Genomic DNA, 11350 nt, shown 5'->3' on the forward strand with positions numbered 1-11350 from the left:
CTTTTCTTCACAAGGATGATTTTTTTTTTTTTTGAGATGGAGTTTTGTTCTTATTGTGCAGGCTGGAGTGCGATGGTGTAATCTTGGCTCATCACAACCTCTGCCTCCTGGTTTCAAGAGATTCTCCTGCCTCAACTTTCCGAGTAGCTGGGGTTACAGGTGTGCACCATCATGCCCAACTAACTTTTTATTTTTAGTAGAGATGGGGTTTCACTGTGTTGGTCAGGCTGGTCTCAAACTCCTGACCTCAAGTGATCCACTTGCCTCAGCCTCCCAAAGTGCTGGGATGACAGGTGTGAGCCACCATTGCCTGGCCAAAGATGAAATTTTAATAGTAAAAGGAGAAGAAAAGCAGCACTGGTAACACCAGCATCCCCACTTTCTTGTCTTTATCAGCTTGGGCTGTCATTACAAAACACCATAGACTAGTTGGCTTAAGCAACATGAATTTATTTTCTTCCAGTTCTGGAGGTTGGGAAGTTCTAGATCAAGGTGCAGGCTGTTTCCACAGGAGGCCTACATGCTGCCACTGTGCTGCTGCCATGTCTCTAGTGATCCCTGAAAAGTTCCAGCATATTTTGAGAGTACTCAACACCAACATCGATGAGTGGTGTAAAATAACCTTTGCCATCACTGCCATTAAGGGTGTGGGTCAAAGATATGCTCATGTGGTGTTGAGGAAAGCAGACATCGACCTCACCAGGAGGGTGGGAGAACTCACTGAGGATGAGGTAGAATGTGTGATCACCATGATGCAGAATCCACACGAGTACAAGATCCCAGGCTGGTTCTTGAACAGACAGAAGGTTGTAAAGGATGGAAAATACAGCCAGACCCTAGCCAATGGTCTGGACAACAAGCTCCGTGAAGACCTGGAGTGACCCAAGAAGATTTGGGCCCAAAGAGGGCTGTGCCACTTCTGGGGCCTTCATCTCCGAGGCCAGTACACCAAGACCACTGGTCACTGTGGCTGTACTGTGGATGTGTCCAAGAAGAAATAAGTCTGTAGGCCTTGTCTGTTAATAGTTTATATACCTTAAAACAAACAAACAAACAAACAAAACAAAACAAAAAAACGGTGCAGGCTGACTCAGTTCCCCAGTGAGGGCCCTCTTCCTGCCTTGCAGACTGCCACTTTCTTGGTGTGTCCTCACATGACAGAGGCCAGATATCCTTCTCTTTCTTCCTCTTTTTTTTTTTTTTTTTTGAGATTGAGTCTCACTCTGTCACCCTGTCGCCCAGGCTAGAGTGCAGTGGCACGATCTCAGCTCACTGCAACCTCTGCCTCCCGGGTTCAAGCAATTCTCTTGCCCCAGCCTCCTGAGTAGCAGGGATTACAGGCATGTGCCACCACACCCGGCTAATATTTTTGTATTTTTAGTAGAGACGGGGTTTCACCATGTTGGCCAAGCTGGTCTCGAACTCCTGACATCAGGTGATCCACCTACCTTGGCCTACCTAAAGTGCTGGGATTACAGGCGTGAGCCACTATGCCCAGCCTCTCTTCCTCTTTTTAATAAAGCCATAGTCCTATCAGATTATGGCCTTACCCTATGAACTCATTTAACTGTAATTATCTCCTAAAGATTCTCTCTCCAGATACAATCGCATTGTGGGTTAGGGCTTCAATATATAAATTTGGGGGGGACATAATTCAGTCCATATCAGTAACTGAAGTGTTCATCATTGCCCAAGTATTTTTTGAGCATCTGTCTTGTACTCAGCTTGATCCATGCATTGTGAGAGTTGAAGGGTGGGGTGGGATGAAGTACAAAAGAAGTAACGAATATGGTTCCTGTTTTCAGGAGCTTATGGTCTTGTTGGGGAGGTAAGACCAACAGATTGTAAATAAGAACAAATGCTGTGAGGTAGAGTGAATGCTGAGGGCACTCCTAATCAATAAGGGTTGGAAGGGGCCAGGAAACTTTTATGTATTTATTTATTGAGATGGGGTCTTGCTTTGTTACCCAGGCTGTTTTTTTTCGTTTTGTTTTGTTTTTTAACACAGTGTCTCACTCCATCACCCAGACTGGAGTGCAGTGGCATGATCTTGGCTCACTGCAACCTCTGCCTCCTAGGTTCAAGTAATTCTCCTGCCTCAGCCTCCTGAGTAGCTGGGATTACAGGCGTATGCCACCATGCCCAGCTAATATTTGTATTTTTAGTAGAGGCAGGGTTTCACCATGTTGGCCAGTCTGGTCTCGAACTCCTGACCTCAAGTGATCCACTGGCCTTGGCCTCCCAAAGTACTGGGATTACGGGCATGAGCCACTGAGCCCGGCCCCAGGCTGGTTTTGAACCAGGCTCAAGTGATCCTCCTGCCTCTACCTCCCAAAGTGCTGAGATTATAGGCATGAGTCACCAGTGGTCAGCTGATCAAAAAAACTTCATGGAGGAGTTTGACACTTATTCTGGGTTTTTAGAGTGGTTGGAAGGGAGTAAGGAGTGTGTGACAGGACAGAAACCTAGACCAAGAGAGTAGCAATGGTAATGGAGGGAAAAGGGCCAAATACCATCTTGTTCTTACAGAAAACAGACTTTCTAATTGAGGCAGTGGAGTGAATGGGTGAAGAGAGTGGTTCCTTTAACAAAAATCAGAAATTCCAGGAGGGAAAGTATAGGGATGTGGTTAGATATATGAGGAAGGATGAGGAGTTCATTTTAGAAATATTTGTTTTGAGAAACTGGAGAATTTACCAAGTAAAATAACTGTAATGGTGTTAATAATAAGGGTAAAGAGATGAGTGAAAGTAGGACTGATGATAATAGATATTTAAATCATCACAGGGTTGATAATTTAAGCTGAGGGAATGAATGATCTTTTTGAGAAAATATGAAGAGTGATGTATGTAAGAAAACACCTTAGAAACCATCACCATCACCAAGAAGGATCTAGCAATAGTTAATGGCGTAATAGCAGGAAACTATTGAAAATGTAATGGATCCAGTTCTAATTTTCTCAGTTTATACATAGCATTTAGTGCTAAGTAAAACAAATGTTTGTGGATGGACTTGATAATTGAACGAATGTTAGGAGTTTAAAATTCAAAAAGCCTAATGTGCATTAGGGATTTAAAGAAAAAAATATATACATATATGTTATATATAAGTGTGTGTGTGCGTATATTTCAAATTTAGAGATGGGATTTTGCCATGTTGCCCAGGCTGTGAACTGCTGGGTTGCTTTTTCATTTGTTTGTTTGTTTTTTTTTTTCAGGGATGTTTTGAAGTCAAACCAGTTTTTCCACTTCCGTTTAATTGTTTTGAGCATTATCTATTATTCATAACACTGAAGAAATGAAAAGCTGAAGAGATTCTCCCATCACATGAAAGGATTAATTAGTTCAGTTTTCAGAGGCGTCATCTGACTGTCAGACGGTCCAGGTACATTCACTGAGGCATTTCCAGTGGGCAAGGAGCCTGGGAGAGCACTGCGCTGTGACCTAGTTTTCCCTTTGGAATCAGGTCCTCTCTCCTGCGTTTACATTGGCCTCTCCCACCCCTTGGCAGGTCCACTCCCATTGACCTTTCTCTCTGTACCAGCAGCTGCTGCTGACAGTCCAGCCTTACTTACTTCTGTGAAAACAGTGTATAGTGGTCTGCCTTTAAATTTCCTGTTCCCATCTGGACCTCCCTTAGAAGCTCAACGCTGCTCACAATTGAACCTGAAATTCCAGGTCTTCTAATCTCTTCTCTCCAACTGGCAATATTTGCCACTCTGATGTCTAGTTCTTGTGGAGTCTTGTTTTGGGATGCATGAATTTTATGCTAATGGGGTGTTTCTGAAGACAAAGCCTTGGGTCAGATAAAAGGTGAATTGATATGTGTAGTGTGACAGTAAAATGCAAGGACTTTAAATTCCGACAATCTTGGATGTGGATTAGTTTTAATTTGACAGGTGTGTGATTTGAGACAGTTGCTCAGTCTTTTTGTGAATATTGTTTCCCCAACTAAAAAAGACAAAATACTAATCTTTGAAAGTTGTTGTAAGGATTAATAAGATAATGTACATAAGGAGACCTTGCACAATACCTGGCATATTGTAAGAGCTTGATAGGACAATATTTATATGACAGACCAAGAAAATATGTGTGCCATTTTCCACTTCCCAAATCACTTTACATGGGTTTAGAAAGGAGATTAAGAAAGACAAACATACAAACTTTTCCCTAATTTCAGAATATATGCTTCAAGTACTACCTGGTTAGAGCTTTTTGATTCCTATGATGTTATTTTGTAAGCTAGTTCTTCACAGTGCTAAAGAATAGTACTTTAGAGAACTTAATGCATTAATCGATTTTCCTTAAACTGGAACCGTTTTTTCTCCTTTATTAAATCAAGAAAGCTAAGTGTCAAAGAGGCATATAGATTATACTCTAAGGTAACAAAACTCTATTACGTTGTATTTCATTAGAGCTGAACCAAGGGCATTTTGGAAAGAAATCGTGCTGTGTAATAAGAGTGATTGTTAGCAGAGACTTTTTGCTACCATTTTCTCCAAGCTTTTCCATTCTGTACTTGAGTAGCATTGTCCCAAATAGAAATATCCTCTTGAAAGACTCTAATGTTAAGACTAAATGGGAGATTACCATGGAAGTAAACGACATTAAGGTGAACAGAGAAATATTCAATCTCCCTTAGAAGGAATGTTTCTGCTTACCTTATGGTCTTCCTGTTTCCCTCCCTTCATTAGGTAAGTCAGAGTCAGCAGTACCTTTACCATAAATAAGCAGGCAAGTGGCTTTGCAGTGGCTCCTGAGTACCAGCCAACTCTTATACCAACTAAGACTCAAATGCTCTTTCTACAAATTAGTTTCCTAAGTTTTGTGTGTGTGTATATATATATATACACACACGCGCGCGCGCACGCACATATACATAAGTTATAATGTATAATCAAATATATTTCCGGCAAGGTGTGGTGGCTCATACCTATAATCGCAGCACTTTGGGAGGCAGAGGCAGGCAAATCACTTGAGGCCAGGAATTCGAGACCAGCCTGGCCAACATGGCAAAACCCTGTCTCTACTAAAAATACAGAAAATTGGCCGGGCGCAGTGGCTCACACCTGTAATCCCAGCACTTCAGGAGGCAGAGGCAGGTGGATCACCTGAGGTCAGGAGTTCGAGACCAGTCTGGCCAACATGGTGAAACCCTGTCTCTACTAAAAACACAAAAATTAGCCAGGCATGGTGGTAGGTGCCTGTAATCCAAGCTACTCGGGAGCCTGAGGCAGGAGAATCGCTTGAATCTGGGAGGCGGAGGTTGCAGTGAGCCAAGATAGTGCCACTGCACTCCTCCCTGGGTGACAGAATGAGACTCCGTCTCAAAAAAAAAAAAACAACAAAAAAAACCCCCAGAAAACTAGCCTGGTGTGGTGGGCCATGCCTGTAGTTCCAGCTACTTGGGAGGCTGAGGCAGGAGAATTGCATGAACATAGGAGGCTGAGGTTGCAGTGAGCTGAAATCCTGACACTGCACTACAGTCTGGGTGACAGAGTAAGACGCTGTCTCAAAAAAAAAAAAAAAAAAACTAGAGAAAAGAAAAATCAAATACATTTCCTAATACACAATTATGTAGTAGTAAATACATAATTATTTACTAATAATTTCCTGGAGATTTTTAAATTTATATCTTGGCTTATACATTAAAATTACTTAACACTAGGCAAAAATACATATCTTCATGCTGGAATTAGGAATATTTTAGTTACCTTAAGTGGAATTATAACGAGATAACCAAACTAATCCCAAATTACATAGTATGTGGCATTATAAAAGAAACATCTCTCCTGAATTTCATTTCCATTGAAAAGACATAGAATATTTGGCTAGAAGAAATTTCAGAAGTCATGGAAAACTTTCATTTGTCTTGAGAGGAATGAAGAAACATCCAGGGAGTTTACTGATGGGTGCCTTGCATTGTGATTGGCTGGCTATAGGAAGACTGGGAGTTAGAATAAAAAAAAATTATTAAACAAATAATAAAAAAAAATAGAGTTGGGGTCTTGCTATGTTTCCCAGGCAGGTCTCGGACTCCTGAGCTCAAGCGATCTTACCACCTCAGCCTCCCAGAGTGCTGGGATTACAGGCGTGAACCACCAAACCTGGCTAAGGATTATTAATTCTTAATTCAGTATACTTCCCAGAACACTATGGTCACTGGATAATTTTGTGGCTAGCCTTGAAAGAATGTGGTGAGCTTCAGCTGTTTTGAAATAAGGTAGTGGCCTACATAGTAGCACAAATTATTTCCTAGAGTAAAATGAAATTGTGTAAGTTGTTTTAATTTTTAATTTATTTTTATGTATTTCTTTTTTTACTTTTTTATTACTTATTTTATTAAAATTTTTTATTATTTTTTGTCCTAACATTTTTTAATTTTTTAATTTTAATTTTTTATTCTATTCATTTATTTTTTATTTTTAAATTAAATTTAATTAATTAATTATTATTTTTAAGCCAGTGCCTTATCCATTAGTTGACTGGAGTTAAATTGTGAAAGTTTTAAACTGCAATATTGGTTAAAATCTAGGGAAATTATAAATGTTACAATAATATGAAATCTTAAAGCCTGGATACAAGGCTGTGGTATTTTAACTCCATTATATCAGGCAGTCTAAGTAGAAAGATATTGCTGGAAGGGTCTCAAAAGATCTTTGTTTTATAGATTAGGAAACAGGAAATGGGGCCCCCAGAGAACTTAAGTCACTTGTTCAAGTTCATTGGGTCACTTAGGGGATGTGGACCAGAATTTAGATTTCTTTCTTTCTTTCTTTTTTCAATTTTAGACCCAGGGGGTACATGTGCAGGTTTGTTGCAGGAGTACATTGCATGTCACTGAGGTTTGGGCTTCTATTGATCTCATTACCCAAAAGAAAACATAGCACCCAATAGGTGGGTTTTCAACCCTTCCCGCACTCACCTTTTGGAGTCCCCAGAGTCTGTTATTGCTGTCTTTATGTCCTTTGTACCCAGTGTTTAACTCCCACCTATAAGTGAGAACATGCAGTGTTTGCTTTTCTCTTTCTGTGTTAATTCAGTTAGGATAAAGGCCTCCAACTGCGTTCATGTTGCTACAAAGGACACAATTTAATTCTTTTTTATGGCTGCACAGTATTCCATGGTGTAGATGTACCAGATTTTCTTTATCCAATTTGCCATTGATGGGCACCTAAGTTGATACCATGTCTGTGCTATTGTGAATAGTGCTGTAATAAACATGTGAGTGCAGGTGTCTTTTTGGTAGAGTGATTTCTTTCCCTTTGGGTATATGTACAGCAATAGGATTGTTGGGTTGAATGGCAATTCTATTTTCAGTTCTTTGAGAAATCTCCAATCTGCTTTCCATAGTGGCTGAACTAATTTACATTCCCACCAACAGTGTATAAATGTTTCCTTGGCTCTGCAACCTCACCAGCATCTGTTATTTTTTGACTTTCTAATAATAGCCGTTCTGCCTGATGTGAGATGATATCTCATTGTGGTTTTTTTTTCTTTCCACAACAAAAGCCACATTCAATCTCATTGTGGTTTTGTTTTTCATTTCTCTGATGATTAATGACACAGAACTCAGGTTAGTTATCTCCCATTTTGAGTACTCACCCACCACAGTACCAGCGTCTAGAAAAAAAATAGTTTCCTTTAATCTCTATTGATTTTACAGTTCAGGATTGAATCTGCTCTATAAAGTTAGGAATAGCTAACTACATTTACTCTAAACAGGAAGCTCTTCCCTATGGGTACTACACTGTTATCATGTTTTATTTTGGGGAGAGAAGGAGAATGTTATGGGTTGAATTATATCCTCCAAAAAGAAATATTGAAGCCCTAACCCCTAATACCTCAGAATGTGGCCGTATTTGGAAATAGAGTCATTGTAGATGTGATTAGTTGATATGAAGTCACACTAGAGTAGGGTAGGCCCTTAATCCAATATGACTGATATTCTAAAAAAAGAAAGAGACACAGGGAGAAGAATGCCATATGGAGAGAAGGAGATACACAGGGAGAAGATGGCCCTAAAACAGTGGAGGCAGACTTTGGAGTGATGCATCTACAAACCAAGAGATGCCAAGGATTGCCAGCTGTTAGTCCATCCACTTTGTGTTGCTATAAAGGAATGTTGGCTGGGAATGGAAGCTCATGACTGTAATCGCAGCACTCTGGGAGGCCGAGGTAAGAGGATTGCTTGAGGGCAGGAGTTCGAGGCCAGCCTGAACAGCATAGTGAGACCCCGTTCCTAAAAAAAAAAAAAAAAATAGCTGGATATGGTGGCACACACCTGGAGTTTCAGCTACTTGGAAGGCTGAGGCAGGAGGATCAGTTGAGCTCAGGAGATTGAGTTTGCAGTGCTGTAGTGAGTGAGCTATGATTGTGCCAGTGCACTCCAGCCTGGGTGACAGAGCCAGACTCTGTATTTTTAGATAAGAAATAAAGTAAAGAAAGAAGAAAAATAAAAAAGGAATACCTAAGGCTGGGTAATTTACAAAGAAAAGAGGTTTATTTGGCTCATGGTTCTGCAGGCTGTACAAAAGGCATGGAACCAGCATCTGTTTCTGATGAGGGCCTCAGGAAGCTTTCAATCATAGAGGAAGGTAAATGGCAAGCATGGTGAGATAAGGAGCAAGAAAGTGATGGGAGAGGGAGGTGCCAGACTCTTTTTATCAACCAGATCTACCATGGACTAATAGAGTGAAAACTCACTTATTACCCTGGGGAAGGCACCAAGCCATTCTTGAGGGATCTGCCTCCATGACCCAAACACCTCCGGTCAGGCTCCGCTTCTAACACTAACACATTTCAGCATGAGATTTGCAGGGGACGAACCTCCAAACTATAACATTAGCCACCACCAGAAGCTAGGAGAAACAAGCAAATATTTTTTCCCTACAGGATTCAGAGGAATTATGGTCCTGCCAATACCTTGTTTTTGCTACCTCTAGTCTCCAGAACTATGGGAGAATAAATTTCTATTTTTCTAAGCTTCGTGGTTATTTGTTATAGCAGCCATGGGAAACTAACCTAGGGAGCAAGTCAATGAGAGAATTTATCAGGATTTTCCTGATCAGTCTGCTGATCAGTTTGCTCAAGACTCATAAAAGCTCACCAGCCTGGGGCATTTGTCCATGGCTTCCCTTACACAGCATGGATTCCTATGGCTTTTCCTCACAAAAGGTTTTCTAGAATTGGCTTTCCAAATGGGAGGAAGAATGGTGAAAGAGAGGGAACATAACATTTTCTCCTCTGCTTTTGTATTTGGAATTGACAAACCGGAGAAGAAAGCATGTATGATTTTATTGCCGTAGGTTCTGTATATGCTTTTATAGGCTACCAGAATACTATTAGTTTGCATGATGAGTGTGCTGTTGTCTTATTTTCCTGCTATTTTCCTTTTATTCTAACCATCTTAATACTATTCTTTGGGATTCAGACCTGTCAAGCTGTCTGGATTAGAAAAGTGTGCCTTGCACTAGAAGGTGGAAATGTGGAATTTCCCTAAAAAAAGCAAAAAAAAAAAAAAAAAGCAAATAAACCAGATCCTCACTGCTTATTCTAACAATTTGACTTTCTCTTATTAAGTTGTAAATTAATTTGACAAAAATTACCTAATAAGTATAAATTCCTATATTCTATAAGAATCAAACAGCTTTTCCTTTGGCAAAAATTCACGTTATCTAAAATAATTACTGCATAATACTTTGACTATCATTAGTTTTATCATCACTGTTAGATCTATGAGTTGGTGAACTTTGTTTGTTGCCCAGGCTGGAGTGCAGTGGCATGATCATTGCTCACTGCAGCCTCCACCTCCCAGGGCTCAGGTGATTCTCCCACCTCAGAATCCCAGCAACCTGGGACCACAAGTACACGCCACAGTTCCCGGCTAATTTTTGTATTTTTGGTAAAGACAGAGTTTCTGCGTGTTGCCCAGGGTGGTCTTGAACTCCTGGGCTCAAGCAATCCTTTCTCCTCAGCCTCTTAAAATGTTGGGATTACAGGTGTGAGCCACTGCAGCCATGAGTTGGTGAAATTAACATCATTTTATAAGGTTAAAAATTAAGAGAGTAAACTGGGCACAGTGGCTCATGCCTGTAATCCCAGCACTTTGGCAGGCTGAGGTGGGCGGATCACCTGAGGTCAGGAGTTCGAGACCAGCCTGACCAACATGGTGAAACCCCGTCTCTACTGAAAATACAAAAATTAGCCATGCGTGGTGGCTGGCACCTGTAGTCCCAGCTACACAGGAGGCTGAGGCAGGAGAATTGCTTGAACCTGGGAGGTGGAGGTTGCAGTGAGCCGAGATTGAGCCACTGCACTCCAGCCTGGGCGACAGAGCGAGACTCCATCTAAAAAAAAAAAAAAAAAAAAAAAAAAAAATTAAGAGAGTATATTTTAATCTCTCATTTCCTTCTATTCACTGGTAAGACTGTTTTATGTAACTAGTAAACAGACTTCTAAATTATACAAAGTTATGTTCTAACTTACTGTCTTATTAACTTCCCCAGAGACCTACAAATGCCAGAAGTAGTAATTATTATTTGGAGAGGAAATTGATGTGAGAACTTATCTAGGTCTTGAATTCAGAAGTAGCAAAAATCCATTTCTAGTTAGAATTAGCTATGCTGTATTAGAGATTCGTAATATAAATGTTGTAAACATTTGTTTTCTTGAATAACGTTAGGATATATATTTTTGACATGTAAATGCTAGAAACTATTCCAAAGCAATTTTATTGCTTTTTTGCTATGTTAAGATATACTATCTTGACATCATATATTTAAGTTGGTATTGCGAAGGTGGTTCAAAAATTTTTTTTTCCTTATATGTTTAACTTTATGCTGTCCAACAGTCAAATAGAGTGATACTGTTTCCATTTCCAGGTAGACATACCTTTGGATTTTCAAACCACTAGTTTTCTTGGATTTGCAGTGATCCTTCCATATTCATTCATTTATTTCATTTCCCCATTATTTTTGTTATTTTTTGTTAAAATATTGCAGATTATATTTCTCAAAAGTCAAAATAAACTATATTAATAAAGTTTTTGTCTAGTTGGAAACATTTGTCTCCTTTCTGTATTGACTTTGATATCAAAAAATGAAAAGGTAGAATTATATCATTATTTTTTAATGGAAGTTTTGAGAAATATTGATTGCTGACATAAAAATTCCAAAGGTAAGGCTGGGCATGGTGGCTCACGCTTTTAATCCCAGAACTTTGGGAGGTGGAGGTGGGCAGATCACCTGAGGTCAGGAATTTGAAACCAGCCTGGCCAACGTGGCGAAACCCTGTCTCTACTAAAAATACAAAAATTAGCCAGGCGTGGTGGTGCACACTTCTAATCTCAG

The 11350-nt window shown here is 40.0% G+C and overlaps 1 pseudogene; it reads left to right on the forward strand.

Annotated features, from left to right (window-relative positions):
• Positions 1-537: 537 nt before the first annotated feature.
• Positions 538-1001, forward strand: LOC100456120 (small ribosomal subunit protein uS13-like; annotated as a pseudogene).
• The last annotated feature ends 10349 nt before the right edge of the window (positions 1002-11350 follow it).

Source organism: Pongo abelii, chromosome 4, assembly GCF_028885655.2.
Source record: "Pongo abelii isolate AG06213 chromosome 4, NHGRI_mPonAbe1-v2.0_pri, whole genome shotgun sequence".
Taxonomy (NCBI): Eukaryota; Metazoa; Chordata; class Mammalia; order Primates; family Hominidae; genus Pongo; species Pongo abelii.